Source organism: Telopea speciosissima, chromosome 11 (genome assembly GCF_018873765.1).
Source record: "Telopea speciosissima isolate NSW1024214 ecotype Mountain lineage chromosome 11, Tspe_v1, whole genome shotgun sequence".
In the NCBI taxonomy this organism is placed as follows: Eukaryota; Viridiplantae; Streptophyta; class Magnoliopsida; order Proteales; family Proteaceae; genus Telopea; species Telopea speciosissima.
The window spans coordinates 56,735,192-56,752,956 of record NC_057926.1 but is presented as its reverse complement, the minus strand read 5'-3'; the positions used below and the strand labels follow the sequence as shown (position 1 = coordinate 56,752,956).

Sequence of the window (17,765 nt, the reverse complement as noted above, 5' to 3'; positions counted from 1 at the left end):
GTACAACATCTCCCATCAACATTATAATAATCATATATAAAAGTATGCAATATGCGCAAACATGCTTAATAATTATAATGATTACATAATATATATAATACAATAATAATATCAAGCCTAAACAACCAAACCCACTCACAATGTATATGCCAAGCACCAAGATTATAAGTTGTCGCCTCGATCAAGCAATAAGCCACAAGATAGATATATTAACCTAAACAAAGAGTAAAATAAGGTTAAACGAGCGAAGGGAAAGGATCCCCAAAAGGTCTCCCATAATCACTTAAGTATAAGGTTTCAGAAACAGAGTGGTTGCAGGAGTGGTTTCATGCCCAAATTCTGCAACCACAAGTAAATCCTAAGAAACCAGGGGTTCAGGACAGTTTCAGTCAAGGTCGGTTGCAGATGTGGTTTCATGCCCAAATTCTGCAACCACATGTAAATCCTAGGAAACCAGGGGCTCAGGACAGTTTCAGTCAAGGTCGGTTGCAGATGTGGTTTCTCAGAAAAATGAAACCGCCCATAAATTCGAGCTTTCCAGGGGCTTTCTCAGGGAGATAATTTCAGGGTGGTTTCTTGTAGGTCTGAAATCACATGTAAATCCTCACACCTGCAGGTCCAAAATCCGAAGGATCCCCCTCCAAGGGCTCCATTTTTAAGTGATTTTAAAGCATAAGAACATCTAAGAAACTCCATCCTAAGCTCATTAGGGTCCTAAGACCTCTCTAGGTCCATTCAATCACAATAGGTTCAAGAGAAGGAACCGAGAAGAACCTAACCTAAAGCATAATAGGGTCCAACCTTAAATTTCTCAAATGGAAATGAGAACCCTTACATTAGAGCTCATAATGGAGTGAAATAACTCCACCATAGCTTAGGCTTTAAGGCTCCATCGACTTCTTAGGTTCCAAGAGAGCTCTAGGCCAATCTCTCCCATTACCCAACCCCTTTTAAAATCCGAAATAGAAGAAGGAAGAAGCTTCATTAGCTTACCTACCCCCAAGATGAGAGAGCTCCACGATTTATGGCTCCAAGAGATGGGGTCTCCACCTTCCACCAAGCTTCTCCACCTTCCTCCTCCTCTTTCTCTCCTCTTTCTCTCCTCCACGGTTTAGGGTAGATGAGAATGATGAAGGAGAAGTAAATGTTCTCTCTCTCCCTCTTGGACTTATTTATAATAAATGGGTATTTGGGTACCTCTAGTCAAATGGGTCATGAGGCTTAATGGGTCGACCCATTAGTTCTATGTGGGTAAGTGAATGGAATAACCCATCATTGTGTCAATTGGTTAAATGGGCCCTTAGTGAAATGGGCCATACTAGTTAAATGGGCCTGCCCACAACTTTAATTAGGGAAAAGCCCATTTTTAAGATGGGTTCATATGAGATGGGTATAAGTCCCCAATGTACTTCCCAAAGGTAAGTGGGACCCGAACTTAAAATATTCCCTTCTCTCATGAAATAGCTCGAGCGGTTCGGGCCTGGACCCGCACTTCGAGGTCACCAAGGGAAGAATAAATAATAAGACTTGAGGGCTAGAACTTACTTTTCCCCTGTCATGGTTTATCACCCATGACCCCGAATAGCTTCGCCACGGCAATGCCAAGATCATCACTGAACGAATTATCCAACTGAGGTGACGGTCCAGGATGCTCTCTCCTAAACTCCTCGCTTCCCGGGCTGGTACTTGGAGGATAGTCAACGAAGTCGCCGTCAACGAACTTTCCCCACTGATGGTTGAGGAATCTTTCCTCCACAGGCAAACCCGTACTGTGGTCAACGATTTTGTAGCTAGGTTTGACCATCATGGAGAACAGGTCACCAGCATACATGGCAGCGGTATCTACACGTCACGAGAAGAAATAATATTTAATTATATCCCGGGGTACGGGTATAACATCCCCCCCACCTTATAAGAAATTTCGTCCTCGAAATTTGACGGACCTTGTAGATAGGCAAGAAAAGGGTATTTCGCCCGCATCTCTACCTCTGCCTCCCAAGAAGCTTCCTCTTCCGGATGGTTGCACCATTTTATCTTCACATAATGGATGGGCCGGTTGCGAAGATGAACAACCTTGCTGTCCAAAATCTTTTCAGGCAGCTCTTTATAGGACATGTCGGCCGTAAGTTCTGGCGGTTCATGTGTCAATACATGGCTTAGATCATGGACATACTTCCTCAACATGGACACATGGAAGACGTCATGCATACCTTCTAAAGATGGAGGGAGTGCTAACCAATATGCCACTGGTCCAATCCGTGCAAGGATCTCAAAAGGTCCTATAAATCTCAGACTCAGCTTGCCCTTCTTGCTGAAACGCATCACCCCTTTGGAGGGTGATACCTTAAGGAACACTTTATCACCGATAGTGAACTCAAGGTCTTTCCGCCTCAAGTTTGCATAACCCTTCTGCCTGGACTGAGCCGCCTTGATCAGCTCACGAATCAAGTCCACCTTCTCGCATGTTGCCTGAATCAACTCGGGTCCAAGAATACACCGTTCACCTACTTCATCCCAATATAAAGGTGTCCGACACTTCTTCCCATACTGAGCCTCAAACGGTGCCATGCCTATAGTAGCCTGGTAACTGTTATTGTAAGCAAACTCAATAAGTGAGAGATGCTCGTCCCAGCTGCCCTGCATCTCAATGGCACAAGCTCGGAGCATATCTTCCAATGTCTGAATAGTCCTCTCCAACTGTCCGTCAATCTGAGGGTGGAAGGCCGTACTAAAACTCAACAGTGTACCCATTGCCTTCTGAAAACCACCCCAGAACTTAGATGTGAATCTGGGATCCCGATCGGAGATGATGCTGACAGGAACTCTGTGCAGACGAACTATATTATCAATGTACAAGCGAGCCAGCTTGTCCATCGAATAGGTAATCTTCATGGGGATGAAGTGAGCCGTCTTTGTCAATCTGTCAACGACAACCCATATGGTATCGACACTTCTAGGCATGTGGGGCAACCCGGTGATGAAATCCATGGTAACATGCTCCCACTTCCACTCTGGAACAGGCAATGGCTGTAAGAGGCCATGAGGTCGCTGTCTGTCCGCCTTCACCTGCTGACAAGTAAGACATTTTTCCACATACTCAGCCACCTCCCTCTTCATTCCACTCCACCAGTAATATTCCTTCAGATCTCTATACATCTTTGTACTACCTGGATGAATAGAATAAGGAGAGTCATGGGCTTCAGCTAACACTTCCTTCCTCAACTGAGGGTCACTAGGAACACATAAGCGATGTCTAAACATGAGAACACCACTCTCTGTTAAAGTAAAGTCCAGTTCCCGCTGCGTGTCTCCCTTGATAGCCTCAATAATCTGTTGAAACTCCTCATCAGAAGCCTGGGCTGATTGGATTCGCCCTACCAGCGTTGACTGTACTGATAAAGCTGACAGAGATAAGGTAACACCATCAACTAGTAATTCCAAGTCCATTCTTCTAGCTTCCTCAATGAGTTTCTCACTGACTGCTAGTGATGCCAGTGACAAGGACTGAGATTTTCGGCTCAGCGCATCAGCTACTACATTTGCCTTGCCGGGGTGGTAATGGATAGTACAATCATAATCTTTCAACAACTCCAACCACCGTCGCTGCCTCATATTGAGCTCCTTCTGTGTAAAGAAGTATTTAAGGCTCTTGTGATCACTGTATATTTTGCTCTTCTTACCATATAAATAATGTCTCCAGCTTTTTAGAGCAAAAACCACAGCTGCAAGCTCCAAATCATGGGTCGGGTAATTCTTCTCATAGTCCTTCAATTGCCGAGAAGCATAGGCCACTACCTTCCCATCTTGCATTAGAACACAACCCAAGCCCATTTTAGATGCATCACTGTAGACTACCATCTCTCCAGTACCATTAGGAATGGTAAGTACTGGAGCGAAAACCAGCCTCTGCTTGAGCTCTTGGAAGCTCTTTTCACAGCTATCAGACCACTCGAACTTCACTCCCTTTTGGGTCAGTCGTGTCATAGGAGCGGAGAACCTTGAGAAGTTCTCAATAAATCTCCTGTAATAGCCAGCTAGTCCCAGGAAACTGCGAATGTCTGCCACATTCTTGGGTGTCGCCCAGTCAACTACTGACTTCACCTTACCAGGGTCAACCTCTATACCCTTACCAGAAACAAGGTGTCCCAGAAATGCCACCTGTTGTAGCCAAAACTCACACTTACTGAATTTGGCGTACAACTGCTTCTCCCTTAAGCGTTGCAATACTAGGCGAAGATGGTCTGCATGCTCCTCCTCGCTCTTGGAATAGACCAAGATGTCATCAATGAAGACAATAACATACTTGTCTAGAACATCGTGGAACACCCGGTTCATCAACTCCATAAAGGCGGCCGGGGCATTGGTCAACCCGAAGGACATGACCAAGAACTCATAATGACCATAGCGAGATCTGAATGCTGTCGTGCTGATATCACTATCTCTGATCTTCAACTGATGGTACCCTGACCGAAGATTAATCTTCGAGAACACCTTAGCACCCTGTAGTTGATCGAATAGGTCATCGATCCTAGGTAAAGGATACCGGTTCTTGATTATCAATTTGTTTAACTCACGGTAGTCAATGCACAGACGCATACTACCGTCCTTCTTTTTCACAAACAACACAGGTGCTCCCCAAGGAGATACACTGGGTCTAATGAAACCCTTCTTCAACAGGTCATTCAACTGCTCTTGTAACTCCTTCAACTTAGTTGGGGCCATCCTGTAAGGTGCCTTGGATACTGGGGCTGCACCAGGAATCAGATCTATCATGAACTCTGTCTCGCGATCTGGTGGTAACCGCGTTAGATCCTCAGGAAAGACATCTGGAAAGTCTTTCACTACACTCAACTCTTCCAAAGGCCTGACTTTGGCTTCAGTGTCTATCACAGATGCCAGATAACACTGACATCCCTCTGCCAACATCTTCTGTACTTGGAGGGCAGAGATGATAACTTTCTTGGGTCTCTCCCGCCTAGTACCCATAAACACAAACTCTTCACCTTCAGCTGGTTTGAACAGAACCTTCCTCTCTGAACAGATTAGACTAGCCTTATGAGTTGATAGCCAATCCATTCCCAAAATCACATCAAGGTCTTTCATATCCAGCAGTACTAAACTTGCTTCGAGTCCACGACCACATACACATACCGGGCAAGGACCATAAACCGAGTCAAGTTCAACCTTGCTTCCCGATGGTGTACTGACTATCAACTTCTGGGCCATTAGCTTTGGTTCAATGGACATCTTCTTAGCAAAACTAGGGGACACAAAAGAATGTGATGCTCTCGAGTCAAATAAAGCATAAGCAGGTTGAGAGCAAACAAGAACCACACCTGACAAGCAACAGACAACCAATCATAGAAACAAAAGCTATAAATATGCACATCTTAAGAGTAGAGTGCATTACCTGTAATAACATTAGGATCGGCCTGGGCCTCTTCATTTGTCACAGAATACACCCGACCTTGAGATCTGTGGCCCGAAGTAGGAAGAAGAGAACGCACAACTGCCTTGGCTTGGGGTGTCTTTTGTGTAGCTGCACTTGGAGGACCTATCATCCGAGGATAGTCTCGAACCATATGCCATGACTCCTTGCAATTGTAACATATAAGAGTCTGGGAACCATAGTGAGGAGTTGATGTAGGCCTAGGTGCTTGCACCGCATCTGTCCTCCGGGACTGGACCGGAAAAGTAGTAATGTAGGGTCCTCTCTTTTGGAATTTTGTGGATCCCCTAGGTTCATGAGAGGTCATGGGTCTTTTACCAGCCTGAATGGCCCTGTAGTTTTCTCTTTGTTGATCCTCAATCACCTTAGCGGCCTGGACCGTCTCAGCATAAGTAGGGTACTTGTGAAGCACCACAGAAGTACTAATGCTAGGTCTAAGCCCTTTCTCAAACTTCCTAGCCTTCACATTCTCGGCCTTCATGTGTACCGGGGCGAAGTAAAATAGCTCCTCAAAAGCTTGCTGGTACTCAAGGACCGATTTGGATCCTTGAAAGAAGCTCATAAACTCAGACTCCTTCTTATCATGGAAGTTCTGAGGGAAGAAATTTTTGAAGAAGACTTCTTTGAATTGAGCCCAAGTTGCCTCTGGGTGAGTTGCCCAAAAATGGTCTTTGGAGGAGAGCCACCACGCATCAGAATCACCCCGGAGCTGGTAGGTAGCACACCGGATCTTGTCCGTGTCATTACACTGTATCACTTCAAAGATCCTCTCAAGATCCCTTATAAATGTTGCCGGGAAAAAGGAATCATGGGCCATCTTGTAGAAGGTTGGAGGGCGATGTTTCTAAAATCTTTCCGATAGCCTAGCAGCATCTACCCAAGTCGGAGACACTGGAGTGGGAGGTAGAGTAGGTGCTGGCACCTCTTGTGTCAAAGGAATTCCGGTAATAGCTTGAGCCAGAGGAACACTAGGTACAGCAGAACCCATAGGGGCAAGTGGGGGAGGATTGACTTGCACAGGAGGAGGCACTGGCTGCCTTTCCCTAACAAAGTCTTGGAACATAGTAGTCATGTTTTGCATAAATTGGCGTTGCTCTTGTTGCGCCTCCCTATGCTCTCGTTCCATGGATTGCAACCTATTGCTCAACAAAGCGGCGCCATCCGCATTATTATTAATTGGCGGTGCTACCGGTAAAACCGTATTCGAAGCCTCACCGGCCTCGTCCCTAGCAGGGGAATGGTTGGCATTTGACCGTGTATTAACCATGGTTCACACCTGGTTACAGTCAACACCCACAGTTATAGGCACAATAGCAATATTAAGCAAACCAATCAAAAATTGATTTACAAAGGTAAACACAGGCTACACGAGGGGTAAGGGAAGCAATAATGAGGGTAATAAGCATTATAAACAAGTCGGTTAAGCAAAACAGGGTCAAAAAACCCTTTCTGGCCGGGTCGGTTTTAGGTGCGGTTTCACTAGGCTGCAACCACAGGTAAATCCGAGCTTCACAGAACCAAAGTTTGGTCTCAGGAAAACCGTGGATTCACAGTCGGTTTCATAATTTTGCAACCGAGTGTAAAACCGTATGGCCCAAAAATTAGAATCTCTAACTCGAAATTCTCTTAAACCCATTTCCTATTTCTAAAACACACCCTACGCTCTGGAGAAACCCAAAACCGCGATCATTCTTGCCCCATTTCCCTTCTTGGTGGATTTTTGGCACTCCAACTCACTCTTCAACAGATCCGATCGAGTTCAGGTATGGTTTCTTCCCTCTCTATCGATCTATCTCTTTCTCCCTTCGACTTCTCTTATGGAGAAACCCCAAAATCGATTTCGGGTTTACAAGGCTTGGGGTTTTTTTGTTTTCTCCTTGCTAATAGATGGGTTATTGTCCATTCTCCATTCGTTTCCCATCATATGCAACCTAGGTAAGGTATTTCCCCCAATTTTGCACCTTCATCATGGGTTTGGGTTGGATTTTGGAGAAATCCCAAAACCCTAACCGAAAATTTTATTTTATTTTATTTTATTTTTGCCCAAATCAAGTTCGGTTTTGCTAGGTAGGCTTTGTGTATATAAATTTGGGTTGTCTCAAGCCATAACTAATTTACTTCTTGCATTTGGAACTTCAAGAATCACATCTGAAAATTTTCTTTTAGAGATTCAAGCATGCCTCATGATCGAATGCACCCCTTGTTTGTTTGTATTTATCATTTCATAAGAGGGCTTAATCCCAAACATAACATGGCTATGAATAGTTGTCCCTATGATTTAAAATCCATGCACCATATCTGAAATTTCTTTTCTTTGAAGTTCTAAGCATGATTTACTACAAATTAGCTCCATATATTGCTTGAACTAGGTATTTGGTATAAAACTTCATGTTCTAGGTATAATATGGCCATGTATTTATATTGTTTACTATGCCATTCAACTTCCAAACCCAAATCTGAAAATTTCCTCTTTGGATTTCTTAGCAAATTTTCTTATCAAATCAATCCAATTTTGTTTGAACTAATTGCTTACATAATATAATGCTCTCCAAGCATAATATGGCCATGCACATTTATTCTCTATGATTGCATCTACCTGGTGGCCACGTATTCCCCTTTTTCCTAACTCCTTAGACCATTCACCACAAAAATTTTCTAGTAAAATTCCCTGCTGTAATTTAATTAATTTGTTGTAGGAATCAAGGTCTAGGTTCTAATTCCTTATCTCTTTTCATTGAATATTTGCTTAGGCCTTAATATCCAAGCATTGATTTAATATGTTTTTATATTCTTGGCCTTCCTTGGTTGCAGGTTAGGGAAATCAATGGCTCCTAAAACAAGGCGTGCACGGGCCGAACAAGCTGCCCCAGCTGTTTTGGATGCACTATGGTTCCAAGACTTAGAGAAACAAGAGATGTACCAAGACTACTTTCGGTTTAAGAGTATTTTGGAGGGAAGGGATGTAGTACTGGAAGGCCTCAAGGCCTACAAAGTAGGGCCGAGATTTGAAGCACTGGGGTGGTCCAACCTCCTCAACCTTCCAGAGCCATTTTATCCCAAGCTCATTCGTCACTTCTACTCCAACTTGCACACCGAGAACCTGGGCACACGAGATTACCGGATCATCTCATATGTCAAGGGAGTCACTATTTCGTTCACAGGGGCACAGTTGGCAGGCATCCTCAATGTAGCTATTTGGGGAGAGAAGACCTACTGCGCACCATGGAAGAATCCCTACTCTTTTCTCAGGAAAGAAGCATACAGGGAATTATACAGGGAGCTTACACATGGGGCATTCGAGAAGAAGGTGCCTGAGACTTCTTTTGCTAAGTCTCCAAGGATATTGAGCCAAATTGTGCAGCACAACATCGTGCCTATAGCAGGTCACCGCACCATGCCTTCCATCTTTATAGGCTATGTGGCATATCACCTCTACAAAGGCATTCCAATCTGCCTGCCCTACATTATCATGCGGACCATGGATCATGCAGGGCGAAATCCCAGGAAGAACTTAGATTTACCCTATGGGAGGCTGCTCACCACTATATTCCAGCATTTTGGAGTTGACTTGAGTGAGGAGGATCAAGACTTAACTGAAGATCCACCTCTAGATCGTAATACAGTGGCGAGGATGCGAATTGTGATGGATGCATATAGTGATGGGGAGCCAATGGTCCCAGCAGAGGGTTACGGGCCTGAGCCTCAGGTACAGGAGCCTCCTCCTCAGCCGGCTGTACATGCGGCCTCTTCATCCGACACTGCTCCTAGTGGGTCTGACATCGACAGGATTCTTGCAGCTTTGGCCCAGATGAGCACCAGCATGGCTCAGGGGTTTGAAGGAGTGAACACTAGGCTCGATGCATCAGACAGACGCATGGAGAGCTTCGAGCAGCAAATGGAGGACTTGCACTCCTACCTCCATGATGAGGGCACAGAGGATGAGCCCAGCAGTGATGATGAGATGGAGCAGTAGACCTCCTGTCCATTCCCACCATGCTCTCTATGGACTCTTAGTTATTTATCTTACCATTTAGTATTTTTCTTTTTCTTGGCTGTAAGAAATTGAAGTCTATAGTTCAGCTGAAATTTTTTATAATCCCTCCTTTGGCTTATGGAAGATGTATTGACAACTGAAACTAAGGAATATATATGTATATATATACACATGTCTTTCCTCCCACTGTTGTGCCTATTATTTGCTATTGTCTTCGGCTTTCTCTCTAAACTAGTTTTCTCCCTAGCATTCGCACACATTCCAATTATGCATTGTTAGAAGCTTTTAACTTAGCAACCTATTGTGTAGAGTAAATCACAATTCCGCTAGACTGTGGCTGGTGCAGAGCATCTCGCTCTGATACCACGCTGTCACGCCCCCATCCCAACAAGGGATAAAATACATTATAAAGGGTGACTAGGACGACGCTTGTCATCCTACTAAACCGCCCGGATCACTGACATAGTGTCCCAACGCACAGTCAAATCAATATTAACACAATATAATATTAGAACGCGGAAAAAGGAATATTACATTCCAAGGATCAGTAGTATTGCGGAAGCATATAAATCGAATAGTTACAAGATGTTCAAAGGCTAGATGATAAATACAGTAATTAGTTACATTTCCAATGACCATCTAATAACTATCAAAATGGTATAACGGTAAATATTTCAACATAGGCCTTAGCCCCAAAAGTAAATCAAAAGGGATCAAGTCCCGAATATCCTCACGGCCCGTAGGCACAATCATCGCAAGGACACCCGTCGCCATGTTCCTCAAACACGGCCTCCGACTCCTCCTCACCAATCTCATCGTATCCCGAGGGCTGAACTCCAAGTCCCGTGAGATATCCGTCACCTGCATCATAATCTAAAAAAAATGTACGCACGAGGGGGTTAGCTCCACTGAGCCAGTGAGGGGATGGGGATGCACAAACACGCAATTCACATAGTCCAATGATGCATGCACATGTTAAGTCCATTTTTCCACCTAACAAACAACTAAGTCAATGGCATATGCTACTGTGACAACTCGGGAGACACTGTGGGTCACTTAACTTATCGCCACAATGAAACCTCAATTGTCACGTGGGACCTACGTCGATCGAAGCCTCCAAGACCACTCAGCGGTAGACCCCTGATAACCAATACTACCATGACTGGCCTCTCCCACCTTCACAGAATCCGATGTACTGATTACCCAACACCTAAACCCCTGTTGGTAAGGGTCGTAGCATAAGGGTGTGAAATCCTAGCCACAAATATACTACATGTAAGTCCTATCATCCCGAGAGGTAATCCCGGCGCATCAACTTTTCATCTGGTTTAGTGCCCGATTACCGACCGACGGCGCATACATTCAACATGGCATTCAACATAATTTCTTCATAAATGTATATAGTATTCGGGGTTCCGGCACCGGTACCCACCGGCATCGAGACCCATCAAAGTACAACATCTCCCATCAACATTATAATAATCATATATAAAAGTATGCAATATGCGCAAACATGCTTAATAATTATAATGATTACATAATATATATAATACAATAATAATATCAAGCCCAAACAACCAAACCCACTCACAATGTATATGCCAAGCACCAAGATTATAAGTTGTCGCCTCGATCAAGCAATAAGCCACAAGATGGATATATTAACCTAAACAAAGAGTAAAATAAGGTTAAACGAGCGAAGGGAAAGGATCCCCAAAAGGTCTCCCATAATCACTTAAGTATAAGGTTTCAGAAACAGAGTGGTTGCAGGAGTGGTTTCATGCCCAAATTCTGCAACCACATGTAAATCCTAGGAAACCAGGGGTTCAGGACAGTTTCAGTCAAGGTCGGTTGCAGATGTGGTTTCATGCCCAAATTCTGCAACCACATGTAAATCCTAGGAAACCAGGGGCTCAGGACAGTTTCAGTCAAGGTCGGTTGCAGATGTGGTTTCTCAGAAAAATGAAACCGCCCATAAATCCGAGCTTTCCAGGGGCCTTCTCAGGGAGGTAATTTCAGGGTGGTTTCTTGCAGGTCTTAAACCACATGTAAATCCTCACACCTGCAGGTCCAAAATCTGAAGGATCCCCCTCCAAGGGCTCCATTTTCAAGTGATTTTAAAGCATAAGAACATCTAGGAAACTCCATCCTAAGCTCATTAGGGTCCTAAGACCTCTCTAGGTCCATTCAATCACAATAGGTTCAAGAGAAGGAACCGAGAAGAACCTAACCTAAAGCATAATAGGGTCCAACCTTAAATTTCTCAAATGGAAATGAGAACCCTTACATTAGAGCTCATAATGGAGTGAAATAACTCCACCATAGCTTAGGCTTTAAGGCTCCATCGACTTCTTAGGTTCCAAGAGAGCTCTAGGTCAATCTCTCCCATTACCCAACCCCTTTTAAAATCCGAAATAGAAGAAGGAAGAAGCTTCATTAGCTTACCTACCCCCAAGATGAGAGAGCTCCACGATTTATGGCTCCAAGAGATGGGGTCTCCACCTTCCACCAAGCTTCTCCACCTTCCTCCTCCTCTTTCTCTCCTCTTTCTCTCCTCCACGGTTTAGGGTAGATGAGAATGATGAAGGAGAAGTAAATGTTCTCTCTCTCTCTCTTGGATTTATTTATAATAAATGGGTATTTGGGTACCTCTAGTCAAATGGGTCATGAGGCTTAATGGGTCGACCCATTAGTTCTATGTGGGTAAGTGAATGGAATAACCCATCATTGTGTCAATTGGTTAAATGGGCCCTTAGTGAAATGGGCCATACTAGTTAAATGGCTTCTTAAGTTAAATGGGCCTGCCCACAACTTTAATTAGGGAAAAGCCCATTTTTAAGATGGGTTCATATGAGATGGGTATAAGTCCCCAATGTACTTCCCAAAGGTAAGTGGGACCCGAACTTAAAATATTCCCTTCTCTCATGAAATAGCTCGAGCGGTTCGGGCCTGGACCCGCACTTCGAGGTCACCAAGGGAAGAATAAATAATAAGACTTGAGGGCTAGAACTTACTTTACCCCTGTCATGGTTTATCACCCATGACCCCGAATAGCTTCGCCACGGCAATGCCAAGATCATCAGTGAACGAATTATCCAACTGAGGTGACGGTCCAGGATGCTCTCTCCTAAACTCCTCGCTTCCCGGGCTGGTACTTGGAGGATAGTCAACGAAGTCGCCGTCAACGAACTTTCCCCACTGATGGTTGAGGAATCTTTCCTCCACAGGCAAACCCGTACTGTGGTCAACGATTTTATAGCTAGGTTTGACCATCATGGAGAACAGGTCACCAGCATACATGGCAGCGGTATCTACACATCACGAGAAGAAATAATATTTAATTATATCCCGGGGTACGGGTATAACAGCCCTCCTCACCATCGATCGAGCCTTGGCTCGGTCATCCGACAGTAAGTCATCTTTCAAATAAACAATGATCGGATCCATCCAGCATGGCCCTTCTTCAATAATGTTCATGAGTGACTTCTCTTTGTATGATGGCTGATCTAGATTCTCTATGTATACCGAGTGATCCAAGCTTTCCCATCCTCCAGTCGCGAGTCTTGAAAGGGCATCCGCCGACCCGTTCTCACTCCTGGGAATACTGTTTATTTCAAAGTGCTCAAACTCTGAGCTGAGTACTCGGGCCTTCTCCAGATAAAGGGTCATTCTTTCCTCCCTTGCTTCGTAACTCCCCCGGAGTTGGTTGACCACCAGCTAAGAATCACTATAAACCACTAGACGTCTGACCTGAACTGCTCGGGCCACTCTTAGTCCTGCCAGCAATGCTTCATATTCTACTTCATTATTAGATGCCGCGAATTGGAATCTTAGAACATACTAGATTCTGAAACCCTCAGGACTAGTCAGTATCAGGCCATCTCCACTACCCATGGAGTTCCTTGAGCCATCCACGAATAACGACCATGAGCCTGGGTCGGCTTCCTCTTCTATAGCACTTTCTTCATCCCCTCTGGTGCACTCCACTATGAAGTCTGCTAGGCTCTGGCCTTTAATGGCCCTTTTGGGCTTGTGGGTAATACAATGTTTGTTGAGCTCCATGGCCCACCCGACCAAACGACCAGCCAGGTCGGGCTTGTACAAGATCTTTTTCAAAGGTTGATTTGTGCGCACAGCGACCGGGTGACTCTAGAAGTAAGGGCGGAGCTTTCGTGCCACTATTATAACGGCGAAGGCTATCTTCTCAACCTGCAGGTATCTTGTTTCAGCTCCTATCAGCATGTGGCTGACGTAATAGATCGGTGGCTATGATTGGATACATTCATCTATCTTGAGAAGGACGACACTCACCGCTACTCTTATTACCACCAAGTAAAGTGATAATTCCTCACCCTGAACGGGTCGGAACAACAAGGGGGCTCTTTATAAATATTCCTTTAATTCTTCAAAGGCCTTCTGGCATTCCTGAGTTCATTGGAAATCCTTAGGGTTCTGAAGATTTTTCAATGTGGTAAAAAAGGGTAAGCATTTATCCCCTGCCTGGGCCACGAATCGATTGAGGGCAGCTATTCTTCCTGTCAACCTCTGCACCTCCTTCATAGTTCGGGGAGGATCTATATCCTGCAGGGCTTTTATCTTATTGGGGTTTGCTTCTATGCCTCGTTTGGAAACTATGAACCCGAGGAACTTTCCCAATGCGACCCCAAACACACATTTTACGGGGTTGAGTTTCATCCTGTTGGTCCGTAGACATTAGAAGGTCTCATTCAGGTCAGCAATATGCTGGTCGGCTCGGACACTTTTCACGAGCATATCGTCAACGTATACCTCCATGTTCCTCCCTATTTGAGGTCTGAATACCTAATTGACTGTCCTTTGATAAGTTGCCCCCGCATTCTTTAGACCAAAGGGCATTACTTTGTAAAAGAAGTTTCCCTGCTCGGTTCTGAAGGCTGTGTACTCTTGATCATCTTCGCTCATCATTATTTGGTTGTATCCTGAGTATGCATCCATAAAACTGAGCATCTCGTGCCCGACTGTTGCATCGATCAACTGGTCTATTCGAGGGAGGGGGTAGCAATCCTTTGGGCACGCTTTGTTTAGATCTATGAAATCCACACACATCCTCCACTTACCACTAGGCTTCGGGACTATGACAACATTGGATAGCCAGGTCGGGAATTCTATTTCCTGTATAAACCCCGAGTCCTTCAATTTATGTACTTCAACTTCTATAGCCAGTAGTCTTTTCGTAGCAAAGTTTCTCCATTTTTGCTGTACTGGCCTACACCTTGGGTTGATGCTGAGTCGGTGTTCCGCAATGCTCTTAGGGATTTGGAGTATGTCCACTGCTGACCATGCGAAGATGTCGATGTTTGCTTGTAGGAATGCTGTCATCTGGTTTTTCAGTTCCCACTGCAATTGGCTACCGACCTGAACTGTACGGTTGGGATTTTCCTTACAAACCTGTATTGCAATCACTTCCTCCACTAGTTCTCCTCTCTGAGCTATAAGCTCGTCTCTGTAGTCAGGTACGTCTATGGCCAGAGCCATCCCACCACAGTCACTTTTATGCTTGACAAAGCTAGCATAACACTCTCTCGACTTTTTTTTGGTCAGTCTGGCATTCCCCTATGCCGTTTGGGGTTGGGAATTTGATCTTCAAATGCTTGGTGGATACCACGGCTCCAAGAGCGTTTAAAGCCGGTCGGCCCAAGATGGCATTAAAGGCCAATATCGACCTCACCACCATAAAATTGACTTCCACAGTAATCTCATTGGGATACTCTCCCACTGTGACATGCATCTTTATACTCCCTTCTATCTTTGCCGCTGCTCCTGAAAAGCCATACAGGTTAGTACCATCGGGAGTTAGGCTTTCGTCCTTCAGCCCAAATTGCCTGAAGGCCTCATATGACAGCAAGTCAACCGAGGCTCCGGTGTCCACGAGGATCCTATGGACCACCCTATCCCGAATTATCATCTGCACTATGACGGCATCATCGTGAGGCCAGCTAATTCCTTCCATGTCGTCGGTGGTAAAAGATATTGTCGGGTCAGCTCTGGCTACCTTGCTAGTCGTCTTAGCTATTTCGACGAATCGAGCGTGTGCTTTCGCCTTTCTTACTGATTCCTGACCTGGCCCCCTAGGATCGTAAGATTGGGTGCCACCAAAGGTTGGCTCAACTGACCATTCTCCTTGACGGGTTCACTTCTTTTCTCGGTTGTTCTTTCTTTTTCCTTCTCATATCTTCAATCATCCCCTCCGCTGATCTCTACGATCGTTCCTTGCATAATGTTGCTCCCCTTCTTTCTGTTCGGGTCAAGGTTCTCTTCTTTTGTCTACATATCTTGATAAATGCCCGTCTCGAATGAGGTTATCTATTTCTCTTTTCAATTGCCTACAATCTTTTGTGTTGTGACCCGTATCTCTGTGAAAACGACAATATTTTCTAGGGTTTCTATCCTTGGACTTTGAGAACATGGGTCCAGGCCAGTTCAATAATCCCTTTCCTTCTATCTGCATCAATATCTCAGATCTCATTGCATTGAGCGGGGTGTACTCGGGGTTGGGCGCCCTGTTGGCTCGGGGCTTCTTGTCATCCTTTTTCTCCACTTTCCTATCTTCCTTCTCCTTTTTTGCCATTTTCTTCTTTTCCAGAACTCCACTCGCCTCGTTTCGAGCTGCGATGATCTCTGCCATGTTAGAAAATTGATGACGTCGGCTAATCAATTCGGTCATATTATGCACCTTATTCAATATAAGGGACTTGACCAACTCAATGTCGGTTATCCCACTCTGCAGTTCGTTGAATGCCACCGAGTCGTCCAGATTAGGTATGTCGAGCGACTCCCTGTTGAACCTGGAGATGAAATCTTGGATCGACTCATCCTTGCACTGTTTTATAGATAGTAAGTTGGCTACTATCTTCTTTTGTCTGATGCTACTCTGAAATCTTGTGACGAATGCCCTTGATAACTCTGCGAAACAGTTGATTGACCTTGGCCGGAGGTGTGAAAACCAATAGGTTACGGTGCCTTTTAGTGATGCCGTGAAGAATCTGCATGACACGGTGTCTGACCCACCGTACACCATCATAACCAAATTGAAATAATTGATGTGATCGATCGGGTCGGTTGAGCTGTCATATAACACAAAGGCTGGGACCTTAAATCCCTTGGGCATTTCTGCCTCCATGATTCCTTCAAGAAATGGATGCTGGTTTGATACTATCAGCATTTCCTCCACCGCATTTTTTTTGAAGCTCCATAATCGATCATCGATATCTCTCAGGCGGCACCCTATCTCGACGTCCTCAGGTCGGTAAGATCCGCGCTCGCTCTCTCCTCGAGGAGGTATGACAGGTGTCCCCTCTCGCACCCTTCTTAGGCTCCGAACAGATCGGGTGGGGGACCTTGCTCGCCCCTCTTGCAACTGGCCCCCTCGCCCCCTACTTGGGCTTCTTGTGGCTCGGGTCGACGAACTCGTCCGTCGTTCTTGTACCTGGCTCTCACGCCTTGGGCCCCCTTGCGAGAACTGGGTTCTTCCTCTTCCCCTGGCGGTGCTAGTCCTACTCTCGCTTTGACGATCGCCCTGCCCCTCTTGTCGCTGAAGCGACCAGCGCAGGAGTTGTTGTTGATCGGGCTCTGCTTGCATTATCCTCTTCAGCATTGCTTTTGCCTCTGCCAGCTGCAGACGCAGATCGTGCACCTGTGCGTTGGTAGCGGGTGCGTTTGGGTCAAAATACCAGACTCCTATAATAGCCGGTACAGGTCCTGACCCACTGCCCTGGATCCCAGGGATCGATAACGGGGGTGGTGGAGGCAGATTCTCTTCTATTATCCTCTCGGGTGATCGACATACTCAGGATGGTCCCTACAACAGCATCACCCTGGCCGCTTATCGGGTGATCGAGCCTCTCTCCACGCGAATCTCCTCCTGAGGTGGGCTCCTCGCCATCCTACTTTTTCCTTGGCGGGAACCATTTCCCCTCTCAAAAGTCATGTCACACGGCTGTTTGTGACATTTCCCACAGACGACGCCAATTTGTTGTGACAAATTCTGACTCACGCAATGGTTCACCTGGTTGGGTCGTCCTCGAGTGGTCCTGCACATGCAAAACCACAAAAGACAAAGAAGCGCTGGCCTGAGCCAGTTAGTATGCTCCGATGCCTAAGTCAGAGCTTGCAATAGATAAATCTTAAGGTAGCGAGCTTAAAATTAGGAAAAGTGAAGTCCCCATACCTTAGCCTGGCATAGCTATTTATAGCTTTGAGTCGCTAAATGGTATTCGACTTTTGCCTGTTTATAGATAATAACTTCGGTTCCCTGTAATCCTTGGTGGCAGAATCCTTGGTTGA

At 45.3% G+C, this 17,765-nt stretch overlaps 1 protein-coding gene across 1 annotated transcript in view; it reads right to left on the bottom strand.

The window, feature by feature from the left end:
• LOC122646064 (plastidic glucose transporter 4) overlaps positions 1-4,314 on the bottom strand; it is a 28,365-nt gene extending 24,051 nt beyond the window's left edge. Inside the window, exon 1 of the mRNA XM_043839535.1 lies at positions 4,304-4,314. The gene's annotated coding sequence lies outside the window, so the exon portion shown is untranslated. The remainder of the gene's footprint in view (positions 1-4,303) is intronic.
• Positions 4,315-17,765: the final 13,451 nt, after the last annotated feature.